A 26,060-nucleotide genomic window follows, 5' to 3' on the forward strand; every position below is an offset into this window, starting at 1 on the left:
TAGTAACGATTAAAATTACTTGATTGTTGACCTCTTGTTACTTGCCGCTACAGTATTACCACATCGGCTGCCGGCTACCTCTCGGTTACAGGTGACATACAAACACGGCGGGTCACTTCACAAATGCTATTAATGTTTAACATGGAGCAATGTTGGATGCGACCGCCGCGGTATAAGATGGAAATCCCAGATGCTCTGTTCACAACTGATTTTAATAAGCGACCAGTGACTGAACTGTGGCAGACGTCGCATTTTGTAGCACTAAATTTAAATTCATGTCCTAAGTTGACTATAGCTTCGTGGTGTGCATTGTGCCCGAGAAAACGGGAACCGGCAACGATCTGCGGCAGAACTAAAATCGCGATCGCTTTTTTCACAGCGATTAAAGCAAAGCTCTGCAAGCAAACTCAAGACAGAAAAATTCAGTTTCAGCATTAAAAGCAAACTGTAATTTTTCTCTGTCATTGGTTAGCTGAAACTATCGTCACACTGCTTACAAGAGCTGCGGCACTTGGCTGCAGATTATAGGCGACACAGGCATATTCCATACGAAAAAAAAGAATGACAGAAAAATAAGAGCAAATAAAAAGTTAAATAAGCGACGAAAATGACGCGGCAAAGAATTAGATATAAAAAATAAAAAAATGCGTTTATATCAATTAATCGAATAAAAATATTAATGAAACATTTTTGATTAGATTTGAAAAAGAAATGTTTCTATGCATTTGAAAAGATTCTATGAATTTTAGCCTTTAAAAGTTCGGCTTTACGCAGTGTCTTGCGAAGCTTAGCATATGTAATCCCTTCTCTGTGACCATGATAAGTGTATTGTGAGACTGAATCGCGCCTTTGCCAAAGTATCCAGTAGTATTTGGTTAGTGCATCAAACTTTTGTATTTCATTAGCATCGTTGTGTGTGTGTGTGTGTGTGTGTGTGTGTGTGTGTGTGTGTGTGTGTGTGTGTGTGTTGTTTTTGGTGTCGTTTAATGTGTGATGAAATACGAAATAAAAGTGCCAGACCCACGATTCGCGATCCAAACACACGAAGAAAAAATGCCGGACAAGGAATCGAAAGTGAACTGACCAATTGTTGTGGCAGTTTGGCGACGGTGAACTGTTCGGGTGTGACGTATAGCGTTCTGATTGGTGGAAACCACGTCCAGCGCGTGCAGTGTCAGATACCAAGCAATTTTAGTTGAACTATAGCAATGACAGAAAATGGTCACTATTTGTAATAGCTGCCGTTGAATGCACACCTCCCGCTTGGTAGGCCTGCTAAAATTGTCTGACAACGAACTACGTACTTCACAATATCAGACCTAGCATATTAACTGTGGCGTGTAAACACGCCGCATAGAAAAGTTAGTCATTCCCGTGAGTAACCACGCTAATGCCGTGTAACACCGCCTCTAGTCTTGATATTGGCCTCATTCTGCAGAGGAAGAGAATCCGATAGTTCCTTCAGGCGTGCCATATCCGACTGAAGCGTCTCATTCACGATTAGACTGCGCTGCGCTACCGGGTTGTGGTACCGTTGTCCATATAGTCTTAGACATTTTTTGTGGAAACTGTTAAGTGATTTAGCTGGCTACTCGAAACGGTATAGGTTGCCTAAGCGTTCATCAAGCCAGGAACCGAAGCCTGCCGCCCTTTGAATGCGGCTGTTCTCATCTTTGAACATGGGAGTTTCCACAGCATATTCATCGTGAAGATGTAGAAGAAAATGTAACACGTGATCAACGAGAATGTTGGAATAAATTTCCTGGTGCTTGTTCACCGTGACCTGAACTAGTCTCCCATGTCGTAACACCCCAGAAAATCACCGAACGACCTCTGGCTTGAACTGCGCCATCCACACAGTGCAGGTTAAACTCCTCATAAGGCCGACAGTGCACTCTACGTCTTTTGACCATTCCAGAGACTCAATATTGAAGCCGTGCCACTGTGGACGATTGCCTCTTTGTTAGGTGCCCTACTGTAAATGTCTAGTGTATTTAGCATCCTTCACTGTGTTCGCTTGGAAACTAGTCGAAATGGACCTGCCTTCACTGACAGCAGCAGTTCCAGTCGGGGTTTTGAAACGATTGTCAATGACAGGGGGTGACACCCGTCTCCGGTTCCTGTCCGTTAGGACATTTTTACGAACGTCGTTCTTACACCGTGTTACATGGCTGCGAGTGGAACAACATTCCTGCTGTATACTTTGGGCAGTCCTCGTTGATGCTTCAACAAATCAGGCAAATTAATTCACGGCGCGCGCTTCCCGGCATGTCCAAACACGTAAGTCTTTTCTGCCGGTCTGTCGCGTCGAGCGGCAGGCAGATACATCACACTTCATTGCCGTGACGCCCGCCACGATAGCTGAGTGGTCAGTGTGACGGATTGCCGTCCTACGGGCCCGGGTTCGATTCCCGTTTGGGTCTGAGATTTTCTCCGATCAGGGACTGGGTGTTGTGTTGTCTTCATCATCATTTCATCCTCATCCTGCGCGCAGGTCGCCCAATGTGGCGTCGAATGTAATAAAACCTACACCAAGGCGGCCGGACCTGTCCAGAAAGGGGCCTCCCGGCCAATGACGCCAAACGCACATTTCCATTTCCATTGCTGTCACAGACGTGTGCGGCACACGCAGTATTACTGAAGTGAATGATAATTTGACTTTAAATAGAAAGAAAACTGTTAAATTAACTTTATCAGACGGTCATTGTCGATGATGGATTAATCTTTGCTAGTGGCCAAATAGACTTGTGATAAAATATGGGAAAGATTACGCCTTTCAATACCACCATAAGTTTTGCGGAGTCGGTATCTTTTATTTACAGTCGAAACGAAATCATAGCTTGGAGACTGCGGCCAAGTTATTTAATGTTTCCTGCACGCATTCGCCGGCTAGTGTGGCCGAGCGGTTCTAGGCGCTACAGTCTGGAACCGCGCGACCGCTACGGTCGCAGGGTAGAATCCTGCCTCGGGCATAGATGTGTGTGATGTCCTTAGGCTAGTTAGTTTTAAGTTCTAGGGGACTGATGACCTCCGATTTTAAGTCCCATAGTGCTCAGAGCCATTTGAACCTCTCTTCTTCCCACTTTTTTTTTCTATTTTTTTTTCCATGCATTCAAGCTTACAAAACGCTTCGTGATGATCGGCGGTTAATCTCAGGGACACTGTAGCAAGTTACAAATGAATAAATGACAGAATACTAATTGTATTCGACCACTGCGTCTCCACGCAACGACCCGTTAAGCTAGTATTGGTCGTTGGGTGAAACAATAAAGCATTAAAACATTTCATGTATCATACATCTAATTAAGAGAACTGTTAAAATCAGAAACCGTTAGATTTAACTAATCTGAATTAATTTAATTGCAAATGATTCTAATGCTAATATATGACACATCACATTTGTCTACACAAAAGTAAGATTAATTAATGATAGGCAAGAAACGCAGCTGTAGTATATTCTGTCTGTGTAAAGGCTAACATACAAGAGAGAGAGAGAGAGATCCGAGCAGGAACACTTTTCACTTACTTCCCAAAACAAAAGAAAGGTACTTCAGTCGATAACCATCAGTCACAGACTGACTGTCGCTATATCTTTAAATATTATTTATGAAAATACAGTTACATTTCACAAAATTAATTTGAATAAGTTATTTAGATTTGAAGTTATTTACAGTGAATAAATAGATAAGTGCACATTTTTGTGCTTTCCATAGTTTTACAACGTTAAATGTACATGAAATTACGTGGATCTGTCCATGTAATGCTTTAACATGACCGACTATACCCAGATCTACTCCATCGACTGCCAGCTGTGGAAGACTTCGCCACAAGCTCTGCTGGACGCGTCATTCAGGGAATATGGGCACAGCTGCGTGTATTTTGTAGCCATACAAGGGCATCACGGCTCAGAGACTTGGACTATGACTAGAAGAGAGGAGAGTAGGATACAATCCAGTGAAATGAAGTTTCTGAGAAGTATGTTAGGGAAGATGAGGAGAGACAGAGTGAAAAATGAAGATGTTAGGAAGGAAATTGGAGTGGAGAAGTTGGCTAAGAAAATTGAGAAGAATAGATTAAAATGGTTTGGGCATGTGAAGAGGATGGGGGAGGGAAGAATACCAAGAAGAATGATGTTCAAGATTGAGGGCAAGAGGCCAAGAGGAAGACCGAGAACAAGAGGGATTGATACAATAAAGATGAGTTTAAGGAGGAGAAACCTGCGATGGAACCAAATTGTGGAAGAAGAATGGTGGAAAGACCCAGTAAAGTGGCGAAGTGCCATTGATACCGTAACCTGACCAGATGTTGGATAGAGGGGGAACGAAGACGATGGCGACAGGTGCATCACATCAAGTAGTAACGCTCTGAATTCCAGCTTCATTCGATAAGTAGGACTCATGGTTTACGACCTGTTTTCCGATACGCGTTGCACTGAAAAGGTCTCCGGCAACATTGTAACACAGGACGCAGTGGTGCGGATATACAATCATCATCGGCAGGACTTGATGTAAAAAAATAAAGAGTGATCTGCGCCAAGGTTTCATCGCTTGGACACTCTAATAAACCATATAATGAAGAGAACTTTCTGCAAGACAGGCGGTTTGATCTGTCGCTGTGTTACGTTAAAGGGAAGTAATCAATGTGGCCAATGAAATCGCGAACGTTTTTTCGGAGTAGATGCCGTTTCGTTTACAACTATTCTACCACGTAATATTGGTCGCCTTATCACCGATCAACTTTCATAACCACTGCTTGCTCAGAAGTTCACGCTACTCTCCTTCGATATTTACTGTAAGAGACGGAGCTTCTTATTGACTATCAAATCGAAAGCATCGAGTCAGATACGTTCGTTTCACCACATTCCGTGAAGATCAGATTCTGTGATTGAAAGACATTTCGAATGCACAAACTATTGAGGCAGTTACCTATACTGGGTATAGTATCACAAAGGTAAAGCTATCGTCAAGCTGAAGGTTGGTTTTTACAACTCAGCGCTTTGCTAGATGTGACCCTTATGGAGATGTTGTGATCTATTTAAAATTTCCTACTTTCTTTGCCCCGACACTTATTAAAGAATTGCCGACTACTTATATTTTCTGATAAGTGCGCTGTGTGTGGGTGTGTGTGTGTGTGTGTGTCTCCTAAAAGGGTTGTCACGTTTGATATTTAATATTCCTTGTACACACTTCAGCTACGCCACCGTTAGAACCGCACAGAAAAGCAATCGTCGCGGATACACACGCTCTATGGGAGAATTATTCGACAACACTCGTTACTTTTATGCACCTCTTTTAATAACACTTAAACACCCATGCTGCACGTGGTCGCAAGTGCAGTTATCCTCGTGGTGTTAAGAGCTGTAGATTCTAGGAACACTTGTAAGTTGACTGATTGTTTCACTGTTGCCATTGTCCCACTGATAACGTCTACTTGCTTTTAGTACTGTTAATTTAATCCATATTCATGGAAACAACTGTAAACATTCGTCGGAGACTATTGATTGCCTCAGAATGGTTCGCGAACGTTGTTAATTCCAGTTTGACTTTGCTTGAAACACTATGACATCCTATAATTTTTTATTTTCCGTAGATAAATGACTGACTGCTTATAAATTTGTTACCGTGAATCAGATATTTAACAAAATTCTGGTCAGTTCCATGTTTTACTTTATTACCTGCAGAGATCTCAACTGCTAGAGTCTTTTATAATATCAGTGTATCAGTAGGGCAGGAGGAACTGCTAGCGTTGGTATCTGCATCCAGAATAATATTTGTAGTGGGAGCCACGAGAAGGGCGAAGCAGCTTCTGCAAAGTAAAATGTTTCACACTGAACCTCGTAGACTACAGGGTGTACTAAATGCAGCCTGCATATTAAAGCCTCAAGTTTGTCTCCGGACTAAGTTTTTATGCGGGATTCCTACTTATTTATTTATGATTCGTATTTTTGGGACACCAAGCTTGTGGCCTCTTGCTGAAGACAAATATCTTCAGCTTACAATTTTGTTCCCTTTTAAGTCTAAACGCTGTTGTTATGCTACCAAACATCTTTTGTTGAGTTACACTAAAACCTCTGTTTAAATTCTATATATCAACGTTCTAAGAAATCTGTGACGCTGCAAGTGAAAAAATTTGGAATTATGTTCATGCCGCTCGAAAATGTGACGACAAAAAGTGCGAGCATACATCATATGCAAATATAGGAGACAAACAGATCAGCAAAACAGAATTCTGTGAGTATGAATGCTTTCTTCTAACATTTTCACATGTTGATGAAACAAAATGGTAGACACATTGTTAATGACTCAAAGTGCATATCGGTAATGTGTTAGGAAATTCTTCAAGGAAGTCACTTGGATGCGTAACCTGTTCTTGTATTTTGAATTAAACACTTTATTTCATTAACTAACGGTTAGCTAATTTCCCGTGCTGGGCGTTATCAAGTTACATCACAGTAAAAATGATTACGCGTGCAGCATGTTATATTCCACACTTCATTGAGGGGATAGAAAGCAACATGTGATGGCATCACTAATAAGCACGTACGAGCACAACTCTCCCAGTAGTGGTCCATACGTAAAACTGGGGAAAAAATATACAACCCTTATGCCGGTTTTGTGGCCGGACCAGCATCAGTAACCATTTTTATTATTATTTGATGAAACGGATGCTGAACAACTACAGTATTCTTGCTAAACAAAACCGCAGCAGCTGTTGAATAATCCTACATTAGTACAGCCAGTTTCGCAACCTTAAGTTGTATCATCAGATACACATTCAGATCAGTTACAGCAAAACGTAGAGGTTATTCGACGCCCCCATCACTCTGCCAAGTTCTCTTAAAACGTCCTTCAAGAATACCTGACTGAGAGTGCTGGGGTGTCCAGTAATCTCAACGTTTTGCTATAAATGGTTTGAATATGTACGTGATGATGCAACTTTAAGTTGCAAAACCGATTACATAATGAAGGATTATTCAACAGCTACTCCGGTTTTGTTTAACAAGAATGCATTCTTACAGCTTTGGTTGCCCACAATGTAAAGTGCATTAGTAAATAACATTATGTTTTCGGAACAATTGTTTGCTTGCACCAACAAACACTGATTTTTCGTATTGCTTGCGGAATTACGAAATGGGTCTGATGTTGAGCCTGGAAACCACAGAAAGAAGGCAAAAGTACGAAGTGATAAAAATATACACGATTAAGAACAACAACCTAAATTGCAATTTCTTTTTTTTTTTTGTATTGGTGGTGACCGGTTTCGTTTGTTGTAACCAACATTTGACTACAGTTAACAGTTCGAGACGGTTACCTTTAGATATTGCGCATTGGCTCCGAGCACTGGCTGCATAGGTAGTGGGGGTGAATCAATTTTGGTTCGATGATGGTGGTGTTAACTAAAATAGGTCGCCACCAGATGTAAGAAAAGAAATTACGATTTGGACTGTTACTTTGTACTCTTACATAAAGTAAAAACCACTGAAGTTCCAACATGTTGCCAGTATTTCTTAATATATATGGTTTTACAGGTATTTCTACTACAGTACGATAAAAACTCTTTTTCATGTTACTTCAGACTTGTCAGAAGTGTTTACTGAATGACTAACTAATGATGCCATTCTATGTCCAAAGAAGACAAAGAAGATTAGGTTGTGTAGAGGTTGTGTAGGGGTGTGCATAGCGTATTCTCTTCAAAGTCTGAACTGGACGGGCTGCTGTGAATGTGCTGACAAGTGAAAAATAACATAAACAAGGCACTACCCATGCAGCGTCCGCTGCAGAGTGAAAGGTGTGGAGAGACAAGAGCGTTGCGGGTAACGCCTGAGCGGCATGCAACCTGGTTGGCGGCTGTCCGCTGCCGGTGGTCTAGCAGCCCCCTGCAGTGTAGGGCCACAGCTGATGTATGGCTCTCGACTTGAGTGCCCATCTCGAGCCGCCCCAGTAATCTATCGAGGCCAACAAATTTTAAGACGTCCGTCTGTTGTGTGCTTCTGGCAGTATATTGTGGTATGTTGTCGACTGTACTGCGTACGCTGATGGTACAGAACATTTACTAATAAACTTCAACTATATGACAAATATGCTAAAGACCGGAGAAGGGTGGAGGAAATCTGCGCCGTGGTTAACTAATGATCTAAAGCAGACTGTAAATCTCAGAGACACTGCACATCGGGTATACTAACTACGCCCTGCACTTGAAAATCACGTTGCTTACAAGTAGAAGTGGAGCAGGGTCAGTCAAACGGCAAGAAATGGCAGGCTGAGGCATGCCTGTACATTGACCGACAACAGACATAGGTCAGCTGTCCTATGGAAATACGTGCGTGGTCTTGGTATAGGCAAAGTAAAAGTTACAGCTCACACTTGCCCTTGCCAAAGAACTGAAACGGTACTTCCCATAAACTACATCCAGTATTGAACCACAATGGAAACGGAGATTTCTGATTACTTAATGGGGATAACCGTCGGTAGCCGTGAAAAATTCTATCTAAAGCAAGTTACTTGCAGTACCATCAAAAAAGCCGTTATGCGTGTCAGACCAGCATCTACTCGACACGATGGCATCACAGCCCAAATAATGGAGCTTATTGATCCAGTACTGCCCACTATAACATATATCTTTAACCATTCTTCAACAACAGATGTTTTCGCCGAGTCCTGAAAACAGGAACCACTTAATCCACTACTTAAAATGACATTGCCGCAGCACCCTCTGATGACTGATATGTTTGCATTCTTCTGGCTCTGTTCAAAGCCTTAGAATATATGGTCCATAATCAGCTAATCAAATACTTAACTACAAACATCCTATTAGATGAATGCCAGTTAGATTTCGATAAGCATCGCAGCACAGCGTCTGCTGTAATAAAGGTAACAGACGACCTGAAGCTAACAATGGATAGACAAGAATCGACAATCATGTGCTTTGTAGACTTCAGCAAAGCCTTTGACATGTCGACTTCGACATTTTATTTGCCACACTTAGCCTAAATTTCATGCCAAGTGCGCTGCAGTGGTTTGCCTCATACATTACGTCGAGCCAGCAGTGCAGTGTTTTTCAATGTATGTAGATGATGTGTCCTCAGTTTAGCCCTACTGCAGTTGTATCTAAGTGCAAAACCAATAACCTCGAAGACAGCTCTCGCGAATTACAATACTGATCTTGTGCACTATCAGAATGGGTACAGAAAATGGGGTTAAAGCTCAACTGGTCCAAAACCCAAGCGGGCCTCGTTCGTCATTCTAGACTCATTAGCCCGAAATATCGGAAATCCCCTACCATCTTTAATTCTAAATGGAACAAACATCAACTTCTTCCCCTCAGAAACCACTCTACGATTAAAAATGGATGAAAATGTAAATTGGACTGAGCACATAGCTGCAATGTGCAAGAAGGCATCAGCATCTCTATATGCCCTGCAAAAATATAAAAATCTCTTCCCTTTTCGATCTGAAAAAGAATTTTGGACAAACGCTTGCACTTCCAATTGTTGAATACAGCTCTGTTATCATTCAAAATCTTTTTCGGGAAAGCTCGCGGCGCCTGGAAGTTGTTACGACAGCCTGTGCTCTTTGAGACTATTTCACCATCATCAGCACAGCTGTCCTGGCTGCGTGCAGACAAGCACAGAGACTTCCATACGCTCTTGTCTCCTCTATTGTTTTTATCACCGTACACTTTCCATCATTAAGTCCTTCTTTCCAACCATATCTTCCTTATTTCTCAGTGCCCTTAGCTGGTGCAGACTACTTATAAAGTTCCCTCGATATAAATAAATATCACTTTGTATCACCTACAAATACTTTCGTTTCTGCCACTGTCAGTATTATTATTATTAATGGCAACAGCAGCAGCAGTAGTAATATTAAATGTATTGGTTCTTTGCCAGTCTGTTGATTCGCATTGTCTCTATTTACAATCAAATCGTTTCTAGTTTTATTAATGCTATTTTATTGCTATTTGTCATATTAAAATTATCGTTATTTCTTAGGTAAATATGATGTAAAAATGTTGTGTATATGAAATCCTGGAATGATATAAGGTAGGGCCTGAAGGCCCTAATCTGATAAGGTTAAATAAATAAATAAATAAAAATGATGGAAGTTATTTAGTGATGCCAGAGAACGCGTTGGGGCACTGGTTCCCACCATTTCTGGGACCGTTGTGCCTGAACGAGAGCAACTGTCGGTACAACCAGCAGAGTTTAGCACATAACTAAACTCCGGGTTAATGCAGAAAATGAACATTTCGTTTTCTAAAGCGTCGAGATGTAAGTAATGCAACAGATTGGAGTAAAGTCTTGATTGTTACTTCGTGAAAATATAGTTACGTAATTAAATTTTTTTCTTGTTGGCAGGTGTATAACTGAAGTCCTGGTACGCACTGAAATATTCGCAGCGTACCGCATCACGCAGCTATTGGGACTAACGCAAAATGGCACCTTCACTTTATCAGTGGGCTATGCCATTTTGTTCTGGTCACTATAGTTGCGTGATGCGGTACTGTGTTGCAAAAATTTCAGTGTGTAGCAGGACTCGAGGCAATTGCGTCATACTACTATTTCGAGATGATAACTAAAACTACTTAGCTAGAAAGAAGTATACCCATCTGGCAGGAAACGACAAACGTAGCTTTTGTGAATTTACGAGGGCGTGCTGAAAAGTATTGCCTCCAATTTTTTTATTCTGTCCTCAGTATCGGCTGAGTTATTACATGCTATACACATTACTCAGTCGATTTTCCCGTTTCGCTGACGCAAGTTGTAACCCTGTGCCGCTACAGGGCTGTGAATAGTAGCGAATAACATGGCGATGTGAAATGCAACTATGTCGGTGTGTGAGAAACAGCGTGCTGTAATCGGATGTTGATTTCTAAGTGTTTATCCACACGCGGAGCACCCTCTCCTTCAGCGTGACAATTCCAGAGCACACATGAGCGCTGAGACATCAGCAACAATCGGACGCCATGGGTCCACTGTCGTCGATAATCCTCACACAGTCCCGACTTGCCTCCATGTATTTTCATCTGTTTACTAACCGTAAAGAACACTTCTAGGACTTCACTTTGATACTGTTGAAGCGGTGCAAGCAGAGGTCAGGTTGCGGCTCCGTTAATGAAGTCAAACATTCTGCATTGACGGTATCGACAAACTGGTCTCTCTTTGGGAGTAATGTGTTCGTCGTCAGAGAGACTATTGATAAATAAATGTGTAAGCATGGATAATAAAGATGAAGAGCTTTATTAGTTTTCACACGAAAATTCTGAGGCATTACTCTTCAGCAAACTCCAGTGCTGGAGAATAGAAAAGTAAACTTAAACAACATTTTGGAAAATAGATATTAAAGAGATCTACAACAAAGGGACACTAGTTATAAAAAAGTATTTGTGCAATCAGGAAAACATGTTGTAGCAATAGAAAAGGAAAACGAAAAAGTCTCAAACGGAACAAGGCAAGAGCTGTACAGAAGGCCACAGTTTAAAGTACGCGGCAATGTGAATTAGGGATGGGAAAACCGACTGGTTAAAACCGATACTGGTATTTTAGTTCTGAGTAACCGGTATCTTTTCCGTATTTATTTAGTCTTGGTTATAACAGGTGTTTCTTTACTTTTTACTAATAACAGGAAGAAGAAATATGAGTGAGCCATAGCAGCAGTAGTAAAATTTCATTGTTAAGTAAATATTTTTTAAAAGAAGAGTAATTTTTGTGCCAAGGATTTTCATTGCTTTGAAATATTGTGTCATAATAGAAAATGAGGAAAACTGTCAGTGCTATTTTAATAATAATGCCGACAGAAGGAGCAACAAACACATTAAATAGGAATTGGTACAGTGTTGCTGAGACAGTAATGTGCCTGCTACCATATGGTGTGGCCTAATAGATGGTACACGTGTACATGCAATGTGCACGACTTGTCCCTTCTGGTTGATAAGGTAGTTTCTCACTGTCGACGTCGAGCATCAGTTGCATTATAGAATTGCACCGTACCCATCCTGGGAAGTATTTTACGAAGTGCGATATCTATAAAGTACAACGTCCCATGTGTTTTAAAAGATTAAAAACGGGAAGGCCACAACAAACTCGAGACATCGTACGAGGAGAGACCTTAAAACTTAGCAACTCATTCATAGTTCACGATACAAATAGTGGCTGATCTGCTACCTGTGTCTACGTGGTATGCCTTTATCTGCCGGTAGCCGTGAAAATTAAAGCAAAAATAGAGTTCTTCGACCTCCGTTTTCATCCTTTAACACTGAAAATTTGTGATGCCCAAATAGTGGTATGATGCTCGATTACAACATGATTTTTGAGCAGAGTTTCAAGAAATTAGAATCGTAGGAGAATACTGGTGATTTTTTGTAGTGTTAAACCACTTATGAAACTTTTCTTTTATTTCCCTATTTAATTTAATATTTTGATTCTTTATCTTGAAATTGAGGGAGCAAGAATTTTCCATTCTTTGTTCAATTTATACGTTTATGATGGGAAATCATAGGAATAAAAAACAGAAAATCGATTATTTTGGAAGTCGGTTATTTTGAGCGATTTTAATAGAGAGGTTAAACTGACGTAGTAAAAAACCGATATAACCGAAAACCGGTTATTTCAGTGTAACCGCCATCCCTAATGTGAATGTAACAGAACATGCTGGACTAAAGAATACTGTTCTGAAACTTCTGCGAGAGGCTGTGAGAAAATAAAATAACAACTTCGTTAGGAAATCTACAGGCAACGAGGAATGTATGAAGAGAACATAAAAGCAGCTTACTTTGATTATACATCGTATCTCATTTGCCAAGATGGCAGGCAGCGCCGTGAAAGGTAGAGAACTGTGCAGCCATTCGAAGATTCATTTAAATCTTTGTACAGATGAAGACAGAGACTAGCAGCACAGATGATAACGTGGATAACAACATTCCACAAGTAATGCCATAGGCTATAAAGACATTTTAGCTACGAAGAAGGGGAAGCTGCTTCGAGCTGTCTGAATTTCAGTAGATAAGATTGAAGCGGCAGGCAAAATAATTTCAAATAAGCGTGCTAAACGGGTTACGGAATGTTTTTGGAGGAAGAGAAAATTTAGAAAATGTAAAAATGTGGCAACTGTTCCGCTTCATAAGAAAATAGACAGAAGGGGCATAATACTGCTATACATCTTTAAGCCTCCTCTCCAGAACCGCCAACATAAATTGAATTTTAATGAAGCAGAAGGACTAGTTAGGTACAGAAGTCAATCTAGCACAAGTCTTAACTTCAAGTTGTGAGAGCTACAGCGTCTAGTCACAGTGTGGGATAGTTGCGAGTACTTACACGTAGCTGCAGTTGACGTAATAGAATTACACAGTTGTTGGTAAGCAGCGCCCAGAGATGTCGCGTGTCATATGTCTCATGTCAGTATTACACGTACTATAGGTTTACATTAAGATCATTATCAATAATTACAGAACCTATGTTAGTTTATTTATGACCGTTAGTCTGACAGGGTTAAAGACTTTAAAGTCTTACTTCTGTGGATTTGAATACTGTTGTTTGTCTCGCTAGCCGATATGACTAAGTTTATAATCGAACACCCTCAACTTTATTTGATTGACTGCAGCTTAAAATATTCATGCTCATCCTTCACGCGGTAACTTGTAGTTATTTGTCGGTGACGCTCGTACCGCAATGGTTCAGTTTGCGCATGTGTGCTCATACGGACATAGTTTTGAGTAATCAATAACAAGTGTTAAAATTTCAGGCAGTCAATAGCTATCTCTTTACATAAGGAACATGGTGCTAAAAATGCTATTTCCGCTCAACTTCGGCCAGCATCGGTTATTTTGCTGCCCAAATAACAAAACTAATCGACTACTTTATTGTCTCATTTCTTTACTTAATTCTCTGCGGCACCTGATTTAACTGGACTACATTATATTGCCTTTGTTTGACTTTTGTTGCCGTTCACCGTATAATCTCTTTTCAGGACACTTTCCATTCCGTTCAACTACTCTTCCAAGTCCTTTGTCGTCTTTGACAGAATTGTATTGTCGTCAGCAGGCCAGAACTTTTTTTCTGTTCGGTAACTTGAATCCCCTTCACAAATATCTCCACGGTTTCCCTTATTACTTGCTCATTGTACAGATTCAACAACATCAGGGACGGGCTAAAGCTGTATTTCACTCCTTTCTTAGCTAATGTTACCCTTTCATGTCCTTCGACTCTTATAACTAAGACTAATTTGTGTACAACATACAAATAACCTTTCGCTTACTGTATTTTATCCCTCCCGCAGGAGATTAGAGTCCTCCCTCGGGCATGGGTGTGTGTTGTTCTTAGCATAAATTGGTTTAAGTTAGCTTAAGTAGTGTGTAAGTTTAGGGACCGATGACCTCAGCAGTTTGGTCCCTTAGGAATTCACACACATTTGAACATTTAAGATATTTCATACTATCCAAATAATTCTAAATAATTGCAAATAATGTTTTGTGTAGCCACAATCGCACGATATCTCGAAAACCCTGGTAGAATATGCCTTCAGATAGTTAAAATTATGCCGATTTTTCTGTGTTGTTCTTAGCATAAGTTGGTTTAAGTTATCTTAAGGAGTGTGTAAGTCTAGGGACCGATGACCTCAGCAGTTTGGTCCCTTAGGAATTCACACACATTTGAACATTTAAGATATTTAATACTGTCCAAATAATTCTAAATAATTGCAAGTAATGTTTTGTGTAGCCACAGTCGCACGATATCTCGAAAACCCTTGAAGAATGTGCCTTCAGATAGTTCAAATTTTGCCGATTTTTCTGCAGACCTACAAATGAAGTCGGCATTTCCAGGCTTCAGAAATTATTTCTCGTAATGAGGCACTTTACCCTGTCGTTCTTAAAATCTCTTTTTCCGTCCTGTCTTGCGCTATCGAGCGCTAAACGGTGCTCGCAACGTAATCGGTCAGTTTTCCCTCTTGTTTTCGCAGTTGTAAGACGCTGGAATCACATCAGGAGCACGGTGGTTCACATCTCGGCCCAGCCATCTAGATTTAATTTTTTGTAAGTTCCCTGAGTCGCTTAAGGTAAGTGGCAAAATTGTTCGTTTGATGAGTACGCAGTTAATCCCCTTCGCCAGACCGAGCTTGAGCTCCATCAGTAATAGTCTCACCTCAGAAAATTTTTCCTTCTGCTGTCTTGTGTTTGTACGCCGAAGACTACTTGAACGGTGTTGTAGAACGACACGTCATCAGGAAGTGTTCCGCTCCGCGCTGAAGTAGCCGGAAACCCCTCCACAGACACCGCCTGCCAGTCAAAACGTGGCGGACTGCTTCCTGTTATTTCCAAACGCGCGCACGGAGCATGCGCAGTTGGCTGGAGTTAGCGGCCCTCACACACACACTGTTCCAGTGGCCTGATCTGGCCACTCAGCAGCTGGCAGCTCCCTTGTTTATGTGTGGCCCGACGAATGCCGCTCCTTTGGGTGCGAGCGTTCATTACTCGCATTACTCAATCTGTCTGCCCGCAGAACAATGAATAAACTCACTGGCGACGAATATGAACTCGCTCAGACGTCTCGGAGCAAATGAGGTGAATGAACGTAGAACCTCAATGCGCGTATTTCCTATCGTTGCTAGTATTCGTTTTAAGAAATAATACTACATTTACGAGTATAACTAAATGCTGTGTGTGAGTGTACTATTTATGATACTTCACTTCGGAGGGGGATGGAGGGGTGTTTGTCTCTAGCTGAGAGTTTTGTGCTGCTGCTACTGTTCCTTTGTTACTTTTCAGGTTTGCCAAAACTTGTTGTAGCACGCGAGAATTACTCGGACGGTGTATTCCGTGGCTACATCTACTTTCTCTTGCTTATACTGTTGAAAGAAGCTAAATTTGGCGCAGAGTGAGAGGGTTCGCGGGTGATTACGTTGGTGATATTTTCCTCGAGACGACACATATTGTCGTTCTTCGTTTAACTGGTGTTTTCATACAAAAGAGGTAATCTTTTTATAATTTTAGTGGCATTATTCATGACAGTCAGTTATGGCAACAGGGCTACCGCCTGGACTTGTTTAATAAGGATCCGTCGTTTTAGCAGAAAAACATAATGGATAAACGAAGAACCACGGAAATGACAAATGGATCGCTTACTAACAGTTTTATTTATGCTATATTAGAGATCAAACATGTTTTATTCCTGGATTTCGTTTTATAATTATAGTATTATACGAGGGCTGGAACTTCAATAGTGGCAACTATTTATCTACAAATATGTTCGAATGTGTGTGAATTCCTAAGGGACCAAACTGCTGAGGTCATCGGTCTCTAGACTTACACACTACTTAAACCAACTTAATGCTGAGGAAAACACTAGCATCCATGCCCGAGGGAAGACTCGAACCTCCGGCGGTAGGGGCCGCACGATTAATGTCATGGCGCTTCTAACCGCGCGGCCATTGCGCGCGGCTGTGTATTTACAGCTCGTACAAAATAGATACGTGTTTCAAAGTTTTACTGACCTTCAAAGTAGTCACCAGCATTATGTATAACCCGTTGCCAGCGATGTGGATGTCGTAGGATACTCTTAGCAGTGCCAGTTGTGTCAGCAGTTCGAGTGGCGCGGTCTATTGCCCGACGAATTTGTAGCAGTTCTGAAGCGAATGCTGTGAAGCGTTTACTTCAGTTAAGAAATCGAGTTGAAATCACGAGGGCTTAAGTCGGGGTAGTGCAGTAGGTGGTATAGCACTTACCAGCCCTATCAGTCAAACAAATGAGTAACAACTTGCACTGTACGTGCTTGAGCATTGTCCTGCAAAATGATGGTCAGGTTCTGCAGAAAGTTCCATCACTTCTTCCTTTATGCTGTTCATTTTTGGAACACAACCTACGACCAGCTTAGAGACAGAAATGATGACACTTTCTGCAGGACCTAACCATCATTTTGCAGGACAGTCTTCAAGCTCCTACAGTGCAAGCTGTTACTGATTTGTTTGACTGATGGGGCTGGTAAGTGCTATACCACCTACTGCACTCCCCTGACTTAAGCCCCCGTGAGTTCAGTTCGATTTCTAAACTGAAGGAAAAACTTCACGGTATTTGCTTCAGAACTTCTACAAATTCGTCGGGCAATAGACCTCGCCGCTCGAAATGTCAACACAACTGGAGTATCCTGCGACTTCCACATCGCTGGCAACGGGTTATACAGAATGCCGGTGACTACTCTGAAGGTCAGTAAAACTTTGAAACGCATATCTATTTTGTACGAGATGTATATCAACAGTTGCCACTATTAAAGTTCGCCGGCCACTGTGACCGAGCGGTTCCAGGCGCTTCAGTCCGGAACCGCGCTGCTACGGTCGCAGGTTCGAATCCTGTCTCGGGCATGGCTGTGTGTGATGTACTTAGGTTAGTTAGGTTTAAGTAGTTCTAAGTCTAGGGGACTGATGACCTCAGATGTTAAGTCCCATAGTGCTCAGAGCCATTTTTTTGAACTATTTAGGTTCCAACCCATGCATCAGATGTGATTTGCACATCGGACACTGTGAGGTTTACCGCAGGTTTAAAGTAATAAGTAGTACGTACTTTCGGTTGTTGATTATGTTTCATGATAGGCTTTGTAAAGTTCACTAATATTGTAGTCATTTATTAAAGCACGTTGGTTACTACGCTATACAAACGTGTTGCTCTCCCGGCTGCAAAAAGAGATAAGCAAGCTTCTGGCTCTTCCGGGCCCGTTCCTCACCCAGTGTCTGACGTCACTTCCGTTTACTACGAAGGGCACGTTCACTATCCTAAAACAACTTAAAATATGTCTATGACGACTTGTTAAACTACTGGTTATATTTAAATGCAGACAGTAGTGCGTATTGGCACAGTAAGTATTTCGTTCGTTGCTGGGCTTAAAATTTCCTTTTGATCGTAGTTGTTTCACTTCTTTTTCTGTTTAGTTTTCGGTATCATCTGTATTTCCCTTAAATCTCTATTATTGGGCTAAATAATTTAAGATTTCTTCTTATTTTGTATTCGAAACGTCAACCAAGCGAAATGACGCAGTGTAATGTCACTGGATTCGCTATTCAAATACCTGTCCAGTCATTTAGATTTAGCTTTTTTAAGTCAAATGCAAGATTGGTTCCTTTGAAGTGACACGGCCGATTTCCTTCTCCAACCTTGCCCTATCTATGCTTGTGATTCATATTTAATGCATCGTCGTAGATCGAATGTTAAAACTCTAATATTCCTTCCTAAATGCCGCCTCCAGACTTTGCGTGCTTTACAGTATTCAGCCATACTCCTTCCATGTTGCTACTGCATATTTTCTAATGTCGTCCACTCACCTTGCATTGCGTCATTATGTCGATATTTTCTTAAAACTGTTGGAATCGAGTAATGAATTAGCTTGGACCATCCATTTCCCTGGCTACATACCCATTTCAATCACATTTTAATTGCAGACATAATAGCGCCTTCCGCTCCTCTTTGTCGTCTCATTGATATATTTGTTCCGCCTACTTGTCTGCCTTCGTGGTAATTCCCAACATCATTGCCCGCTGAGCAACTCTTAGATTTTGACTGACATCTGCATTAAACGCCCAGGTCTCGCTGTCATAAGTCAAAACTGTTAATATACACTGATGGTAAGCATTCCGTTTACACGAATTCGAAGCTTTCTTGTGAAAACACTGCTTACTTTTTCCGTTGCACTCCTGCCCGTCTCCGCTCTTCCGTTTATATATTTTGCTGTGCGTCCAGCAAACGTGTTTAGCTCTACTGGGTACAAATAACCTATGGGTAGGTGCTATGACTTCATTGTTAAATGAATGTTTTACGCTCACCTGTTACGGTGCTTCTATAAAAATCAACACGAGTTACGCAAACAGAGATGTTGCTGAACTATTCCCCCATGAGATCCAAAGCGCTGCAGACCTAGGCGCTCAGGTTGATGCCGTGTTCCATGACTTCAGGAAGGCATTTGACACAGTCCCGCACTGCCGTTTAGCGGAAAAAAAACCCGTAGGTTTACCGAGTATCGGATCAGTTTTGCGACTGCATTCTAGACTTCCTTAGAGCTAAAACTCGACAGATGGAAATGTAATTTCCGTAGTGCCCCAAGGAAGTGCGATAAGACTGTTAATATTTGCAATATATATATATATATATATATATATATATATATATATATATATATATATATATATATGTATATATATATATCATCCAATGGATGATGTCGGAAACTCCATGCCGCTGTCCGCTCGTGAAACTTGTCTAGAACAAGGTAGCAACGCCGAAAGACTGTGCCGAACTGCAAGAAGACCTGCAGAGAATTGATGAAAGGTGCAGAGACTGGCAGTAGACGCTGAAAGCAAATAATGTAACATTCTGCGCATATATAGGTGAAGACATACATACTGTACAATTACAGCGTTGATGTAAAATTGCTGGAAACAGTAACTACCGTAAAATATCTAGGAGTAACCATTCGGGGCGACCGGAAGTGGAATGACCACATAAAACAAATAGTAGAAAAAGCAGGTGCGATGCCAGACTGAGATTCATAGTAAGAATCTTAAGGAAATATTGTTCATCTACGAAAAACGTGGGTTGCAGAGCACTTGTTCGAGAGACTCTTGAGTAATATTTATCAATATGGTATCCTTACCAGGTGGACTGATAGAAGATGTAGAGAAGATGCAACGAATAGCGGCGCGGTTGATCACGGAATCGTTTAGTCGGTGTGAGAGTGTTACCGATATGTTAAACTCCAGTGACAGGCGCCACAAGAGAGACGATTTGCATCACAGAAAGCTCTACTATTGAGATGGCGAGAGAATACATTCCGGAAAGAGTCGAACAACAAACTACTTCCTTCAAGATACATCTCACGAAATGACTACGACGAGGAAATTCGAGCTAATACAGAGGCTTACGGGTAATTATTCTTCCCATACCTCATTCGCGAAGGAAACAGGGAACTGGAGATGTGGTAACGGTACCAGAAATAGCCTCCGCGACACTTAATGATGTAATTTGCGGAGTATTGATGTACATTTAGAGTATGATGATGATGATGATGATGAAGAGTAATGATACAATGACAAAAAATATGGGGAGGTTAAGAGGAGAGACACGAACTACTTGAGATGTAGAAGGCAGGAAGAATTGGTCGGAAATGGGGATGAAGGTGGAAGGGCAGGGAAATTGGCGAACCGAGTACGCATCGAAAAATGTGCCAGAGAACAAAATAGAGTAGGATACAGGAAAAAGATAGTAACTATCAGTAAGTGGAGCAGACAAATGATGATACTGAATATCTCCAAAGAAGAGCGGAAGAGAAAAAGGATGAAGAGGCTGTGGGGCGAGAACAAGAAAATGCAAGCTGTTAAGGGGATAGCCGTAGTCCTGTAGAGAGCATTATGAAAGAAGTAACTTTTAGGGTTTATTTTCAAATTCCGTGTATTAAGTTATTCCATTCACTGTTAACGCTTACATGCCATGGAGATAAACTGTTCAGTGACATCGTCAGAACTAAGATGCTTTAAGCGATTAATAATTATTTTATGGAATAAAAAGCCTCCCTTCAGCACGCCTATCGACCGAGGTGGATAATCAGACAATGCCGGACCTGTACGTTAACATTATACATTCTACCACCGAAAGACAACGCAGAACGCTATTAAGAGTAAGGAGGGCCCATTTGAAAGTCCCTCCCACATTCACGACCTGACTCGATTTCGCTACTCTTTCATTGATATCAGTTCTTCTTGGTGATCTCTGTTTATTATGCTGGCCTAGCATAATATATGTGGAATGTCGCCAGCGCGCACTGTTTCACTGTTTCCGTTCGAGCAGGATGGAGATCAAATGTCTTGCACGCAAATGAGTAAAGGTTTCAACGTAACTGACGAAGAAAGTTCGTCCGGAAGGCGAAACATTGCATTTTGCTTGGTGGCTTCTGCCATGTGACACACTCAGAAATAAGTCAGGGCTTTAATGTGCCTATATCTGCCCTTTTAAGGTTTCCATAGTCTCTGGAGGGAGATACTGAAGAGAATTGGGGCGAAAAGGAATTTGGGGCACAACTTGACGAGAAGAATTGTTCGGTTGGTGGTAGGACATGTTCTGAGGCATCAAGGGATCAACAATTTATTGTTAGAGGGCAGTGTGGAGGATAAAAGTCGTAGAGAGAGACCAAGAGATTCAGGAGGATGTAGGGTGCAGTAGTTACTTGGAAATGAAGAAGCTTGCACAGGATAGAGTTGCAGGGAGAGCTACATCAAACCAGTCTCTGGACTGAAGACCACAACAACAACAGTCTCTAGTGTTTCTTCTGCCTACTGCGTTAGACTAGACTGTAAGCGAAACTTTCTCTGTTACTAATATCCAAAGAAGACTCTTTAGTAATCGACTAGTTTTCGGTTACACGGCCTGCTATAAATTATGCCCTGTCTAGCACTGACTGGATTAATCACTTTTCCGTGAAAACGTGAGGATTCAGGAGAATATTTGCAGTTCGTTACATGTTTATAGAAACTTACTGACATTAAAGCCTCTTGTTGGATCCGGTATAGATTCTGAATTCTTCCTTTCTACAAAGAATTCATTTACCAGCTGAGCTTACCAGAGGCATTTGCCACGCACGGCCTCAGCGGCCTCTCCCCCCCCCCTCCCTCCCTCCCTCCCAAACGTACTTTGAGAATACTCTAAAGCAAATTTTGCTGTTTAGTAGAAGTTAACAACGTCTATACGTCTTTATTAAAAAACTGACGATACTCACAAATCTGCCGAGCACAAGATGATGTTTGTTAATAATAACTACTTGAGTATAATGTATTACTAGCGAAGCTGGAAATCGTATCAGGTCTTATAGAGGGCATATTACAATGTTGTCAGCTACTGATTAGAATATCAAGGCAAACTGGCAATCAGTATGTTTTCTGCGAGAAATTTGTACATATTAAGGGAATCTGTCGTACTATGTTGGAGTGTGTAGTAGCTTCATGTAGGTCGTCCTCTGGGTGGGCATTAAGCACGAAGACAGACGACGAGCCGATGTCTGGATAGGCCGTAGTGAGCTGGTGAGTAGTATGTTGGCCGCTGCGGCGCCTCTACTTGTGTGCTGCTCTAGGCGACCATTCAATACGGCATGGGGTCAGCCTTAATAATAATATTAATAACGGTGACAGGACAGCACGTGTGCGACCACTGGTGTTGCCATTCATCGCCGAGCTTTTTCCAGAAGAACAAAGCGGAATGCGCAATCCCACACAACTGTGATGTGACGGTAACGCCGCCTCAGCATTGCCACACCTCCGCAACTTGCCGGGCCTCCCGAGTGCTCTGCGATTCAACGCTGTAGCAAGTATGCGGGGAACTGTCTGCAGTGCCGTGCTGTGTACAGGACTAGAGTTCCACTTGTACAAGATACGGATAAACATGTCCCAGACTACACCTACCTTCCTCCCTGAACTCTTAAATCACGTCATACCAAGGCAACACAACAGGACTGCACAATCTTACTCCATATGCGGAAATTTTCTCCGGTATAACATTTGCTCTTTATAACGTTTCTCCTTTCTTTTCCACGTCCTGACGTAATGCCGTTGTGTCATCAAGTGTAACGTCTCTGATTTCACACGTCACTAAGTGGACTATCTCTATTTTGAATAGTACTGACCGTACATGCGTTGTCTAAGGCTGGGTGAACGCCATCTCCGCTGACAAAATTCAGAATTTGTTCAGGGGTATCTTGCAAGTACTTCGGTACAACGGACCCGTGGTCTCCGCCGGTTCGTTACAGAGGCAATGCATTAGTTTTATTTCTCATCTCCATTGTATTTGTATTGAACTGAAAATATCTGCACAGCGGTGCAAATGTCGACGACGTATGCTAAACGCCGTGATTGGAGACAAACTTGTTCCATTCAATCACGGTACTTGCTGTTGACGATAGTAATGGCACGTTTCTTTTCTCCCTCGTGCTTTCGGTCAGTAGTGCTCTGACGCGTCTTGGGTTTGTTTTATTCTGGCAGCTTGACGTGTACCTTAACAATGATACGCGGCAGCTTGGATAGATTTAATGATGAAAAATTGAACAATGTGCGCCTCGTGTGCGTATTCGTTGGCTGTAATAAAAGACCATCACAACAACTCTGTGCTGAGCTGTTGCCATTTCATAGTACCGCTGCGTCTGTCTTGGTTGTTGCATTACTCTGTGCAAAGTGTTATGCGACTTGGTGATCACGTATTGCACTCTGTTTCGCAATTGCGAAGGTATTGTCACACAAATAGGGGTGACTTACGATAACAAACCGAATGAATTGTAGTTACATTATACACAGCAACGAGCCACCTTATACTAAAATACTAAGAAAATATCTCTGAACGATTTCCGAAGTTTTGTCGGCAGAGTGGTGTTTCACCATATTTATTGGACAAGGATTGGTTAGTGACCTATATGGTTTTAGACTACTTACAATACAAACGGTCTCCGATTCGCAAGGACACAAGCTGTTTCAAACCAATTTGTTATAAGCGCCAAATTTATTCCTCTTTAGCGCAGGGACTTGGATAAAAATTGCATTCTACTATTCAAAAACTGCTGAAATTTCTCAATTACTGTGTAAGCTACAATGTATTACAAAGGAACTTTGAGTTGCTATCAGTTTTCAACTTGATGAAACAGCGGTTTGCATGTAAAGAGAAATTGTCAGAAACTTTTATATATTGAGTAATGTTACCTCACCTTATTGTTTACTTCAGTAAATGCTTCACTTAAGACTGTAAAGAACGGAACACATCTTTACCGTAGATCTTGTCCACCAAGACTGAACAACAGTTTCCCACTTAACCACAAGCAAAATAGCGCAGGTCAACTCCGTTCCCCTCAAGACATCACTGGAAGAAAATGATTGAAGTTAACATACACGAGCACTTACAATAAAACATCACAATTGAAATGTAAAGTATACCGGACGGATAGCTGTGCATTTTATTGCACCCGTACTGGGACGCCGGCCCCGGATGGAATTCGCCCGGGCAGTTAACGACGAGGGCCGGTGTGCCAGCCAACCTAGACGTGGTTTGTAGGCGGACATGGCCAACACTGCACGCAGGCAGTTGGGGGTTCACACATTCCGTAACGGTTTGGTGACAGGAAGGACATCCGACCACTCCTTAAACTACCCTAACCTGTAAATAATATTGCTGACCTTGCGACGATGTGGGACAGACGCACAAGAAAAATAACGAGAATTGAAATCTGCGTTTTGAACTTGAATATATCAAGTGCTTATAATTAAAGTGCAACTACTCACAGAGGTCCAGTGTGGACAGTAATTATCGTATGGCAGTGAAACTTGGTAGGTATTCCTAAAGTGCTAAATGCGGAACCGATCAACACTGGGAAAAAGCTAGTTTCAGTTTTGGCCACCAGGTGTAGATCTGGTGCTGTGAATGTTAGAAAGATGTATAGAAATGTTTCCATATGTTTGCAGAAAAGGTCAAACAAGCGAGAAAGACATAATGTTTATAATAACTGCCACTTAACAAAGTTCCTTCATTATGAGCACTGGAGACGTGGACGAGAAAGTGTACAACGCCATATTTGCACCTGGTGGCCGAAAAAATTGGGACTAATTTTTTCCAGCGTAAATCGGTTCCGCATTGACGCGTTACATGTCTACTAAGTTTCGATGCCATGCGTTAATTGCAGCCCATACTGACCTTTGTGAGTAGCTGCACTGTAATTATCACCATCCGGTATTTCAGAATGACACTGAATTTAAACTGTAATTTTGAAATTGTGATAATACGAACTGTTGACAAATTTAAACTACATTTTTAAATTTTAACTTTTTTAAATTTAAAAATCGCTTCACTTTTAAACAGAACACAGGGTCGCATTGTAGGTTCAGTGTAAAGAAAGTGATGGTGTTAGTTAATTAGTGGTCTGTATCCTGTAACAGTATTATTGGAAGCTTCCTCTTTGGCCTGCGATAATGACATGGAGGAGGTTGAGAGCAAGAGCAGGGATTATAGACCACTTGTTCCATCACACGGCACGTTCACACCTGGTTATGGTTACCTCGTAGTTTCCGGTGGAAGAACAGCACGGTCGCTTGCATCGAGCCACCTCTTGGCAACCACGGCGCTTGAGGATCAAGTAGCGAACTTGGACGTATGCACATCCGAGGTCATGCCCTTTGCGTCTGTATTCCTTAACAAAGGTGCCTCCCGTAAATGTTGGTCTTTAGCCTCAGATCGTATTTTCATAGTTGAATTTCATGGTTACCTGTATAATTACTTTCTGAACAAGAATTAGTCACAGCAAATTACTTGTTCATATTATTCGTGGAATAAAAATTTCGTACAAACTTTCAACATCTCCTTTGTAGTGACTAAAAAGTCATCTAGACTGTAATGTTGTGGAGAAAATCTTACACGTTAAAAGGAGAAAAAGCACCATAAGTCTTGTGGGTGTCTAATACTCTGTGGAGTACGCTAAACCTCTTCGACGCTCTTATATAATTTTCCTTCCAGGTGATTTCGACAGTTTATTTTTCTTTTTTATTTTATCACCGTAACTGTTATTAATATTTTATTCTTTGGTCATGAAAGAGTGAAAATTAGTGAATTGGTGATAATATTCCTCAAGAGATTCTATGGAATTGCTACTAGCCACAGTTCTTCGTAGCCAAAAGTATTTTATTCGTGTGATATATTACGAGGTATGATATCATTGAGCAAATATAGCAATGCAGAAACATTTAACAGAATATACATCAGATTTATTGTAATATTTTTTAGTGTTGCCGGGGGTTCAGTTGTCCACAGTGGAAATTGTCACTGGTAGCGCTCTCTATCAAATGTGTTTATACGAGTGTTGGAACTTTAATAGTGGCAACTATTTATTTACAGCTTGGACAAAATAGATACGTGGTTCAAAGTTTCACCGACTTTCAAAGTAGTCACCAGCATTATGTATAACCCGTTGCCAGCGATGTGGAAGTCGTAGGATACTCCTAGCAGTGCCAGTTGTGTTGACAGTTTGAGCGACGGGGTCTGTTGCCTGACGAATTTGTAGTAGTTCTGAA

General features: G+C 41.5%; 1 protein-coding gene across 1 annotated transcript in view; it reads left to right on the forward strand.

The window, feature by feature from the left end:
* LOC124775767 (rho guanine nucleotide exchange factor 12) overlaps nt 1-26,060 on the forward strand; it is a 1,141,602-nt gene that overhangs the window by 353,423 nt on the left and 762,119 nt on the right. The window lies entirely within an intron of this gene.

The sequence above is a fragment of the Schistocerca piceifrons genome, chromosome 2 (genome assembly GCF_021461385.2).
Source record: "Schistocerca piceifrons isolate TAMUIC-IGC-003096 chromosome 2, iqSchPice1.1, whole genome shotgun sequence".
Lineage (NCBI taxonomy): Eukaryota > Metazoa > Arthropoda > Insecta > Orthoptera > Acrididae > Schistocerca > Schistocerca piceifrons.